This window comes from Helianthus annuus, chromosome 1, assembly GCF_002127325.2.
Source record: "Helianthus annuus cultivar XRQ/B chromosome 1, HanXRQr2.0-SUNRISE, whole genome shotgun sequence".
Classification (NCBI taxonomy): Eukaryota; Viridiplantae; Streptophyta; class Magnoliopsida; order Asterales; family Asteraceae; genus Helianthus; species Helianthus annuus.
Genome location: NC_035433.2, coordinates 147,324,318 through 147,336,378, shown reverse-complemented (window position 1 = coordinate 147,336,378; position 12,061 = coordinate 147,324,318). Strand labels below are relative to the sequence as shown.

The 12,061-nt window shown below is 36.0% G+C and overlaps 1 non-coding gene across 1 annotated transcript; it reads left to right on the top strand.

Moving 5' to 3' along the window:
* The first annotated feature begins 11,338 nt into the window (after positions 1-11,338).
* On the top strand, positions 11,339-11,412 carry TRNAT-AGU. Its single transcript has one exon. It is a non-coding gene; the product is annotated as a tRNA-Thr (tRNA).
* The last annotated feature ends 649 nt before the right edge of the window (positions 11,413-12,061 follow it).

Here is a 12,061-nt window from a genome sequence, read left to right as displayed (position 1 = left end):
CCAAAGATTTAGTAAACTCGGAGCAATACAATAAAACAAACTCGGACTCAATTATGGTTTACTCTAAAGAAGTTGGACCACCAAACAGTTTACCAACAAACAACTTCTTAAAGCTCGGACCAAGGCTCGGATTGATTTGGAACAAACTAAAAGTAAACATGTTGAAACTGTTTACTGTCAAACCTCGGTACTGAACCAAACCTCGGTACTAAACCAAACCTAGGAACAGAACAGAACAGAACATTTAACTCGGATATACTCGGAACAGAAACAAAGAACTCGGATAGACTTGGAACTGAAACAGATTGACTTTGATCTCTTGAAACTCGGATTGATGAATGAACTGTTACTAAAACTCGGAATTTTTAAAACTCGGAACTATTAAACACTTGAAAGTTGAAACCTCGGAACTGTTAATAACTCCAAATTTTAAAAACTCGGAACAAAGTTGAAACCTCGGAACAAATCCAAAATCTGTAAAACTCGGACTCCCAAACTTTATTTAAAACTCGGAAACAAAGTGCAAACTCAGAATCCATTTAAACTTAAAAACTCTGACCAGAACTCGGAAACCATTAAACTCAAAAACTCGGACCTCGGAACTGAGCATTGAACATTGAAGATCAAACATCGGAACTGATTTAACTCAAAAACTCGGAACAAAACATTACCTCGGAACACATCCAATATCATTAAAAACTCGGATATTAAACAACAAAACTCTCAAACTTTTGAAGATCAAAACCTCGGACTCTTGAACTGTATAAAAGAAATCGGACTAATAAAAGAACATAATCTCGGACCACTATCTAAAACCTAAGACTCGGACCCCTCATACCTAAAAAGGAAAAGTCGGAATAGGTTGATCAGAGTGTAAAACTCAGACAAGTTTCAGTAACCAGTCTCCGGACTATCTCCCCAATGTGACTTCACACTGGTTCACCAATACCCCAGTAACACAAACACAAAGTTTGAAACTCGGACATTGCCTTTTTCAGATCAAAACCGTAGAACTGCAACATGAAAAACCATCACAGCCGACGAACAGCTTCATTTTCTTCAAGTTTTATGCAGAATCTTCACGTCTTCAAGATATTTGGCGGAAACAAACATCAAATCAAGAGCAATGGTGATTCGGAAGGCGGTTAGACCATTCCGAATCGGTAACCATGCTCTGATACCACTGTGAAAACACCATATCGATGACACGAACATCAAACATTGCACTTGATTCAAGACATGAAGAACAATCAAAATATGAACAGGATAGAAATATGTAGAAGATGAATCTCTTTATTATTGAATCAGTTATCACAGATTATACAAACCAAAGGAGTATACATCATCTACAAGTTGGTTTAGATCACAAAGATCCTAACAATTGGAAGGCATGCACTTTTCACCCAAAGTGCATTAACAAACTCCCCCTTGATCAGTGCATGGTCTTCATGTGGTCTTGAATTCTTCATTATCGTTGACTTTAACTTGGACTTCTGCTTTGGTTGACCAGAACTGATAAGCGACAGTTACCCTGCAGGAACTGCACTTACATATAGTTTTATTAAAAAAAATGTTATGGTAAAAGAAATTACACATCCTATAGTATTAACCATAAAAAATATGAAATTAAAGAGATTACATATAAAGAAAGATATGCCAAAATCCTAATAAACCTAGTTAGCATTTTGGGTGAATTTGTGTGTACAAAAACTTCTAGAGCACAGAAATTTTCAGCTTCCGGTAAACATTTTCAACACCCTAGGGTACTTGAAAATTCAAATAATCAAATAATCAAAACCTGCTTTGTTTCAAAATTCAAATAATTAGAAGTTCGGAAATCAGTTTGTTTCAAATTCAAATAATGGGGTCTGAGGGGGTTTCAAGACATCAAGAAGTTAAGAAATCAGAACCTGGTTTGCTACAAAAATCCACCATTCACTCCTTCAATCAGGTCAAATTTCAATTGTAGAAAACATCATATAGGCCTTTATTAACGGGTAATGGGTTAATGAATTATAGATTTAGTTAGAGGTGCATAAACCTGGTATTTTTAATAATTGGTTCCGGTTATGGAACTGGTTTCGGTTTCTCTTTTTAAAGATTCATCATCATCATCATACTGAGTAAATCTCACTAATAGCAAAGCTAAGGTAAGGTCCGAGGAGTGTAAGATGTAGACAGCCTTACCTCTACCCCGTAGGAATACAAAGGCTGCTTCCGGTGAGACCCCCGGCTCGATGGTAGTTTTGCATCAAACCTTGGACATAAGACATAAACTCGCAATTAAGACAAAGGCCAATTAGTAAATGTACTCCCTTGTCTTTCGGCTATCAACGCCATCACATGATGCATGATTAACCATCCCCCTCTTTTAAAACATTATTTTCACGAAATTAGTAAAATAACGTTAAAAATATTGCACTTTCACTTTTGCCCCCGAGCGCCCACACATATACATTATGGGGAAAGTTATTGTAATAATAAGTTTAACGTACAAAACATACGAATTGCATGAAAAGGAAAAAGTAGGCGGTGGCAATTTTGTAATTATCCGTAACTATCAAAGTTACTCTACAAATGTACCTGTAGAGTAATTTTGATCTTTTGTAGAGTAATTTTGTTCTTGTAGGGTAATTATCAAAATTACACTAATCCCCCCTCCAAAAAAACCTAACCCCCCCCCCACCCCCAAAAAAAACTAACACCCCCCCCCCCACACACACACACACAAACACACACCCAAACTAAAAGGTAAAAACTAAACCATAAAGCTAAACCTCATAACTAAATGCTAACAAAATTACTCTACAAGATCAAAATTACTCTACAGTTTTTTTGGGGATAGTTGAAATTTTGATAATTACCCTACAAGACCAAAATTACTCTACAAAGGATCAAAATTACTCTACAGTTTTTTTGATAAACTTGCAGGGTAATTTTGATTCACTTGTAAAAATAATTTTGATGCAGAATAATTTTACAAAATTACTCTACAAAAGATCAAAATTACTCTACATCTACAAGAGTAATTTTACAAGGCCCAAACTATCTACACACTTGGTGTGTAGATAGTTAGCCCAAAAAGGTGTTTTTTGTTCTTATGTGCACACCATGCAGTGTCGAACGGTGGCCAAAACGCGGCGTTTTGGTCCGGTTAACCAGACAAAGACTGACGGGTGTCTGACAGGTCTGTTGACCGGACCAAAACGCCGAGCTTTGGCTGCGTTTTGGTCCTGTCAACCAGACCGGGTGTCAGTCTTTTGTCTGGTTGACAGGACCAAAACGCGGCCAAAGCTCGGCGTTTTGGTCCGGTCAACAGACCCGTCAGTCTTTGTTAGGTTAACCGGACCAAAACGTCGCGTTTTGGGCACGGTTCGACATTGTAGGGTGTGCATATAAGGACAAAAAACATCTTTTAAAGTGTGTAGATAGGAAAATGGGTGTGCCAATAGATACACCCTTTTACAAATTACTCTACAAAAGATCAAAATTACTCTACAAAATATCAAAATTACTTTACAAGAGTAATTTTGATAGTTACTCATAATTACAAAAATGACATCGTGCTTTTTTCTCTTTTCCTTCAGTTTGTATGTTTAGTACGTAAGTTTATTTGTATTTGATCTTTATCCTATACATTATATGCGCATACCGCAAGCAGGGCGTATTTTAAGGATTGAAACCGGGTATTGCTATAACCGGTTCGTTTTCGATTCCGATTATTTGGCCAAAAAAACATACCATGTGTGCCCGGTTCCGGGTAGGGTTTAGTTCCGTTTCTTAAGAAACCGGGTATTAAAATACCCTATTTTCGGGTTTTTCTATACTCTATTTTGAGTTTTTTAGCCTATGTATAAGTTTTTTAATACCCTATTGCGCTTTTATTACCATATTTTTGTCTTTTTTGTTTATCTATACTACTTTATAAAGCATATAGGAAGGATAGAATGGTCTTTTGCCACTTTACAAGTCTTTAAAGCCCATTGTACAAACCTGTTAAGCACAAGTGTTGAAAACTTGTTTTCAACACCTGATAATAGCCACGCGGATCTTACCGGATCAACTTGACCCGGTTTTTGTTTGATGGATCCAATATATTCTTATTATCACAGATCTAAACCACAATTTCATCCGCCGCTCCATAATTATTTCACTCTCTAAACCCTAGATCCTCCACCGCATAACTGAAGCACCTCCACCGCACCTCCACCGCACCTCCACCTTTCATCCATGGAACCTGTCTTTGCCATCACCGTCTTCTCCCCTTTCATCCATGGAACCGGTACCGTTTTTTACCCTATTTTGTACGTTTTTTTTTTAATCTTTGTCAGATCTGTGATAATACTTTTAGATCTGTTTTAATACTTTTAGATCTGTGATAATACTTTTAGATCTGTGAATCTGTGATAATACTTTTAGATCTGTGATAATACTTTTAGATCTGTGTTGGTTTTGTGATTATTTTAATGTTCTGTGAATGGATCAACATTAGGGCTTTTTGTTTGATAATTAGGGCTTTGTCAGATCTGTGAATGGACCAATTTTAATTTCTTGCATTAGGGCTTTGTCAGATCTGTGATAATACTTTTAGATCTGTTTTAATACTTTTAGATCTGTGATAATACTTTTAGATCTGTGAATCTGTGATAATACTTTTAGATCTGTGATAATACTTTTAGATCTGTGTTGGTTTTGTGATTATTTTAATGTTCTGTGATTTATAGAGAAAATGTAATTTCTGTTTCATAATTAGGGCTTTTTGTTTGATCTAATCGGTTACTGAATTATGGTTTTGTTTTTAGTTGGATAGATTCATACGGAATAGATCAGCGATGGATTTTGATTATGCGTTCTGTAGTTTAGGTTTTTCTTTCTTAAAAAAAATTGTATATTTAATTTGAAGTTGATTATTGTGTTTAAGTTGCTTCTGTTTTCTGTTCGCCTTTAAACTCACTTTGAGGATTCAAATCCGGTATAATTTTAAATGAATCACCTGTGTTCATCCATTTTAATTAGTTGGCATTGTGTTTAAGTTGTACCGAATGAATCTAAGATGTCAATATGTACCGAATGAATTAGAGGCTTAAGTGATTGTAAATAACAAATGACTGTTTAAAAACTGTTTATATGATAGAATATTATGATTTTAACCTTTTGTGCATGAAATGGCATTTACAGGGAGCTCCTCATCCTCTTCAAGTGCTCATGGATAAAGAAAATCAGCTGGTATTGTGTTTAAGTTGCGTTTGTTTTCTGTTCGCCTTTAAACCCACTTTGAGGATTCAAATCAGGTATAATTTTAAATGAATCACCCGTGTTCATCCTTTTTCTGTTGAGTTACTAATGATATTGAGGCTGGTGAAGCAATAGGAAGGAATGTTAATCGACTTCGAAAGCATCCGTCAAATGAAGACCAAGGGGGATGTATTTCAGCGCCGCTGATCGTGGAGAAATGATGTCAGTGGTTTATAACTGGCCTTCTGATCAGGTCTGTTAGTTTTAAAATAATGTAATAATAACCTTTAATCGTTTTCTATATATTATTTACATTTCATACTATTTAATACATCCTGCTTGATAGGTTGATATGATTGTTGTCACTGATGGAAGCCGAATAATGGGTCTTGGCGATCTTGAAGTTCAGGGGATCGCATTGCAATAGGAAAGTTGGATTTATACGTCGTTGCGGCTGGCCCCAATAAAGGAGACACAAACCATTGTGAGATCTGTGGCCGGAGCCTTGATGCTTTTCGCTTTTCGCTTTTGTTCACTTGGTTGCAAGGTATAAACCCACTTCCGCTTTTGCACATTCTCAATCAGTTCGGCTATTGGATTAAGTAATTAGTGCCAACCCCGGATTTTTCCATAGATGTTAGATATTTCCGATTATTTTTGGTGTTGGGTTCTCTATCACTAAATATTTTTAAATTTCACTAGAAAATACATGATAAAAGTTTAATATGCTTTCATTTGCTCTGTATAGGCTTTATTTTTTATGGTGGAGGTTGTTTCAAATTACTGATTTGCGGTTGTTATATGGTTAGCTTGGTGGCATGAATCGTGGTTCAGTCAGCAACAACATTATCTCTAGCGTAGGTGTAATCGACAGATCTGTGGCGCGATGGTGGAGCTGTTGAGGTTTTGGTTCAGATGCGCGACTCATGCTTGATTTCAGGAAAACTAGGGTTTCGTAAGTTGAGATTCCGGCGATCTAGGGCTTAAACAAGCTTTCTCCAGCAATGTCCAGCAACGAGGTGAAAACCAACACCCGAAAAATGTTTTTTTTTTTTTCGATTTCATGTATTCTTGAGTTCACCAGATTTCGATTTTTCAGGATCCGTCTACGATTTTGATGTTCCTAATCGTTTATCTATTACACAATTGCACATGTATTAGTTGTGATTTCCCCTTTTCAAGATCCCCAAGAACATGGTGTTCGAGAGGGAGAGGCCGCGGATGGAGTTTACTTCATATGGGAAGGCGAGGTAACTTTTCTCTTGTGCAACATGTGACTTTTAATTCTTGAGTTTAGATGCATATTTGAGTTTGGTTTATTCTAGATAAGTAATATATCTAAACAATTTATAAACAAATCTAAACAAAATCTAAAGCATCTATTCAACAAGAGTATTTGTTTTCCAACAATTTTCGTTAAACAAAACCTGCAGGGTTTACAGACTACAATCCCGAAGCAGACTCATCCCAAGCAGGCAGAACTGCTTGAGTGTTGAGCGAGTTAACTAACGGGTCAAATGGGTCAAAATGGCCCAGGTTGACCTGTTTGACTCCTTTAAATAAAAGATACCCCAAATTGACCCATGCATATGTAAATGGGTCAAAACATGTGTAACGTAGAGTTGTAATTAACGATATAACATATTGGGATTTCGCAAGAGTCCATAGAATCGGCTGGGGTTAGGCCGATGTGATTTGGCTCTATAGCATAATCATCTATTTCCCGTTAGACATTTTCAAATTCATCATCCGTTACAGTTGAAGTGGCAATGCTTTGTATTAAACTGACAGTTTGCCAACCGCAACTGACAAAAATAAAAACCGAAACCGGGTTTTTTAAAAATTGGTTTTTTTTTCTAACAGGTATGGGTCGAAACCGAACCGGAGGTTTCGGATGCGGTTTGGGATGTTAATAATGTTATTAAAAACCGGTTAAAAAACCGATTGTAAACAAAACCGGTTTGAAATCCGGTTAACTGGAAAAACCGAAAACAGGTGTATAAAAACCGGTCTGCCAGGCCTGCAGAAAAAAAATCTGGTTTTTCATCTTTTTTACAATATTTTCTAAGGTTTTTTCAGCAATAAACCTCCAAAACAGTTTTTTTTTTAGCCAAAAAACACCCAAAACTGCCGACTTTTTCAGCACAAAAACATCAAGTTTCTGTATGTTTTTCGACAAAAAAAAACTGCAAAAAACAGCAGGTTTTTTCAGCAAGCAGTCCCCCAAAACTGTAGGTTTTTTTCAGCACGTAACCATAAAAAACAGTGGATTTTTTCTGCAAAAAATCTCCAAAACTCCGAAGGATTTTTTCAATGCTCGAAACCATAAAAAACCATAGCGTCTGCAGAAAAGAAACAGCAATTAGTTTCTGCAGTTTTTTTAAAGTTTTTTATATTATTTTTGTATTTTTTTAAATTTTAACTTTTTTTCTTTTTTAATTTTTTTCATCTCATTCTTACCCGAACTCATCTTTTTTAATTTTTTTCATCTCATTCTTGCTACCCATAGTCCTAAGCCTGTAAATGGCCTTTGTTGTTTTTAGTTAATCAACAATGCTAATTTTTGTATGTTTCAAATTGATTGACTTTTTGAGTCAAATCTGCAAGAGTTGAACTTGAAATTTATTGAGATAATCAGCATCGTGATAACGTAAAAATATCGAGTCCACCGGTTTCCCTGAGGGATTTCATGGATGGTGGGATTGATTGATGGGTAAAACAGTGATGGAAGTCGCTGTTTGACAACCTGAAAAGGGGGATCAGTTACGACAGTAGCAATCGGCTGTTGTGCCTTTAGGGCGGTGGTAGGTGTACTCGGTACTTATGCATTCGATTGAAGGGGAATCTGAACCATGGCAGTGATTTTTATGAATGATCGTTTGTTGTTTGGTCTTGGAAGGCATATACGTTCGTTTCATTTATAACAATTTTTTGTTGGTGCGAAAAGGATCTAAAGGTTTGTATTGTTTCAGGTATGTTGCAGCGGTTCCAGATAAGATTGAAACAGAGGTATGAAAGTTATGCCATTTATATCAATTGACAATTTTGAGTAAATATATATGTTCTACCAGTATTATATGGTTTAGCCGTTTAGCGTTTATATAATGGCGACTGTCAACACATGTTATTTGATCTGTATTAAGTAATAGGTAACAAGCTACTAACTTCGTCTGCTTCAGGGACATTAGGACGAATACTAATTGACACAATTTGACTTTTTGAGTCAAATTTGCAAGATTTGAACTTAAAATTTATTGAGATTTGGTCAAGTATTTAACATATATAATGTTTAGTAATTTTTATATTTTATGGCCATCTCTATGGTATTGACACAGGCATGAAAGCATTAAACGCGCTGAGAGGAGTAGTGGAGCTCCAAGCAATGATTTGGGGCAATATTGTGAGGCGACGATTCTTAAATAAACTCAAGGACAGCAACATATCAAGAATCCACCAAATTAAAGGCCCATAAATAACTACTCTCTAAAACCTATGAAGAAAAACAAAGTCCTTTGAACTGAAATCCCATATCTGTATTCATGAGCCAATTTAAAAGTTTTTTGTTTGAATTTTTGTATTAAATGTTTTGGGAATAATAGAAGCTTGTATGAGAAATGTCGCCAGCTTTCGATAAGTAGCGGGTTTGTTTAAGATTTCTATTTTATTTTCTATGGGAGAACGATATATATCTGTACTATATATATAATATGAATATTCGAGGGAAACTTTGGTCATTTGCCACTTACTTAATTGGGCTTTTGTTTTGGTACTGGGAGAACTACGAATCGATTCCCTTTTAAGCAATTTTTTTTGAGTTTTTCTTTTCGTTTGTTATAGTTAGTGCATCAAAACCGGCTGATTTTTTGCTTACCGCAACGCGCAAGATTACTTACTAGCATTTGATGTTATCCTTAATTTCCATATATAAGTAGAAATAAATTATGTTATTTTTCTTAATTCCAGGTTTCAATAAGTTGATGTGATTTACATACATGTCACATTAGTTTATGACATAAAGGAACGCATTAAAAGTATGGTTAAGAACTAGAAATCTTACACAAATCTATAAAATGTTTGTAAATATTATTTAGGTAAAGAAAGTTGATACCAACACTACAGACAATAAATGTATTTTAATTCTGAACATGATACCTTGTTTAGCCATCATTCAGAAAATACCAATCTTAAAGAAACAATATAAGTTAGAGTAATGAACAACAATATATTCTCATCTTACAAAGTATTACTATATAATACTCATAGATAGACCACATTGATGCTACGAAAAAGCAAACTAACAGACGTACTATAAAATATATCACGAGAAAATCGATATTTTAACAGAAAACAAGTACCGCATTGTAAAATGTCATCCCCGCCGCATCGCGCGGGTAGAGGACTAGTTATTATTAAATATGCATTGTATAATATAGAAAAAATAAATGCACCAACATAAATTTAAAAGATAGATATTAGAATCATGTATGCGGTATCGCCGGGTATAATCGGTTTCGGTTCTTGTCCGGATTTGGGTATTAATAAGGTATAATCGATTTCGGTTCCAGTTCCAGGTATTGAGATCAAAATGCATACACTATCTATACCCAACGGGTAAGGTCGGTTTCGGTTTCGTGTATAAAATGCCCGGGTATTAAAAAACCAATTCCGGTTTCGGGTACGGTTTTTTTGTGCGCCTCTCGGTTTAGCTTGGTAATTGGGCTAAAATATATTTTATTTTTTTAATTGGGCCTAACCCAAATAGTTTATTTTTTTACTCTCTTTAGTTGAGTTTTAATCTAACTATTCCCATTCCTATTGGGTTTGGGCCGGCCCTAACTACTAGAAAAATAGACAGTTTTCTACCAGGTATTAAAAAGAACCCGGTTTTGTGCACCTCTACCTATATCTCTATGCCTAATATATGGGCTTTTTTGGCCAGGCCTAGTTGCAAACTACATTGGATTCATATTATAAAGACAAAACCAGCCCAATCCTTTATCTAATACCCCTCGGGCCAACATAAACCCAAGAGATAATAAAACTACATCATCATGCATTGATTTTCTGTGAGACTTGGGTTAATTATTAAATTTTGTGCAAGTAAAAAGACAAGGAGAAGATGACACAAAATGAATCGTTGTTCGACTAGATGCTAATACATTCATCCTCGCCCCTCTTTGGCCTTCCGCTAAAAGGTTTGCCCCTTACTACTATGTCTCTAACCGCTTTCACTAATATTAGTAGCAGTCACCAGGGGCGGACCTAGCATGTTACTATGGGTAGCCTCCACTACCCCTTGACGCTCCGGCGGCAGTGTAAATTTTGGGAAAAAATTGACCTTTTTTTGCTTTCGTTACCCCTTTTTATATGTAACATTTCCCCTATAAGGATTTTCGAGATCCGCCACTGGCAGTCACCATTCACCAAATCGTTTTATTGATTTTGGTAATTATCACAAATACGTCCCACCTTAATGTTATTAACCACCAAGTGTAAACAATCAGTGGCGGAAGCAGTGTATAAGGAGGGGTAGCCCGGGCTACCCCTCAACTCCGTCTCCGTAGTGTAAAAATATTCTTTAATTCTGTCTACGTGGTGTAAGATTTTTATTTTTTTTATACAAATGATACGCTTGACCCCAATTTTTTTCTGGGATACCTCTGAATTTTTGGGCTGGCTCTTCCACTCCACTGTATACAATGATAGCTCACAATATTGCATACCTTCTTTTTACCATATGACTGACTATATGAGAACTTGAATCTTATATATTACAAGTGTTACAAACATTAAAAAAATACTAATGATTAATACATTTAGATATTTCGATTTTATCAGAGATGATTTGTAATGTATGGTATAGTGCCTATATATATATAAACTAGCAAGAAATATGTAGATCTACCATCAAGCTTGTTCATAGCATGATCAAACTGTCGTAAAGATTGTTATCTTTAGGTTTTTATGTAAGTGTAGCATGTTAGATTATATGGTTTCTTCTATAAGAAAGTTTAAATTTATCAAAATTTTAATAAAAAATAATGTGCTAATACATACCCTTAATACTTCATCAAATAGAAAGTTACATTGGAATATCACAACAGCTCTCGTAGCTCAGTTGGTTAGAGCACCCGTTTAGTAAGCGGGAGGTCTTGAGTTCGACTCTCAACGAGAGCAATTTATTTTTGCATCAACCTCTATTGATCTGGGCTAGGCCTGCTTAATAAGTTATAGCAAAGATGAGCCGTTTTCCACATTAGCTTCCTGTAATCTCCGTAAACTACGCCAAAAGACGAGCTTTCTTACAAACGCAAGTTTGCCAAACGCAGGCTTCCAGTCACTGATTTGGTTGCGAACCAGAAGCAAGTTTGATCGCAACCTTATAACTTTATACTCCTTCGGTTTATGCATAGTTTCAGCCTGCACCATCTTTAACTTCAACACCTGCATCTTCATTTTCAACTGATCAATCTCCTTCTCCATTAGAGACTTTTCATGTTTGCACTTTTGAAGCTCATTTTCAACTTCTTTACGCGTATCCTCTTGCTGACACGTTTCGTTTTCAAACAAAGCAAGTTGTGTAAACGATCTCAAACGGGCCCAGGTCAAACCCATGAGTCTCCAAGTCGCTTAACGTTTCCAAACTGTTGTTGAGTACGTCTACAGGATCATTCGGTTTTAAGTTAGAAAGACGTTGAACAAGATTCCCAAACGTGACCATGTGACCAATGGCTACTAAACCCTCACGGTACCTCTTTTGTTCTCTTCAGCAGTGGCGGAGCTTGACTAAAAGTTCCGTTGGGGCCGAAAGACATGGGAGCCAAAA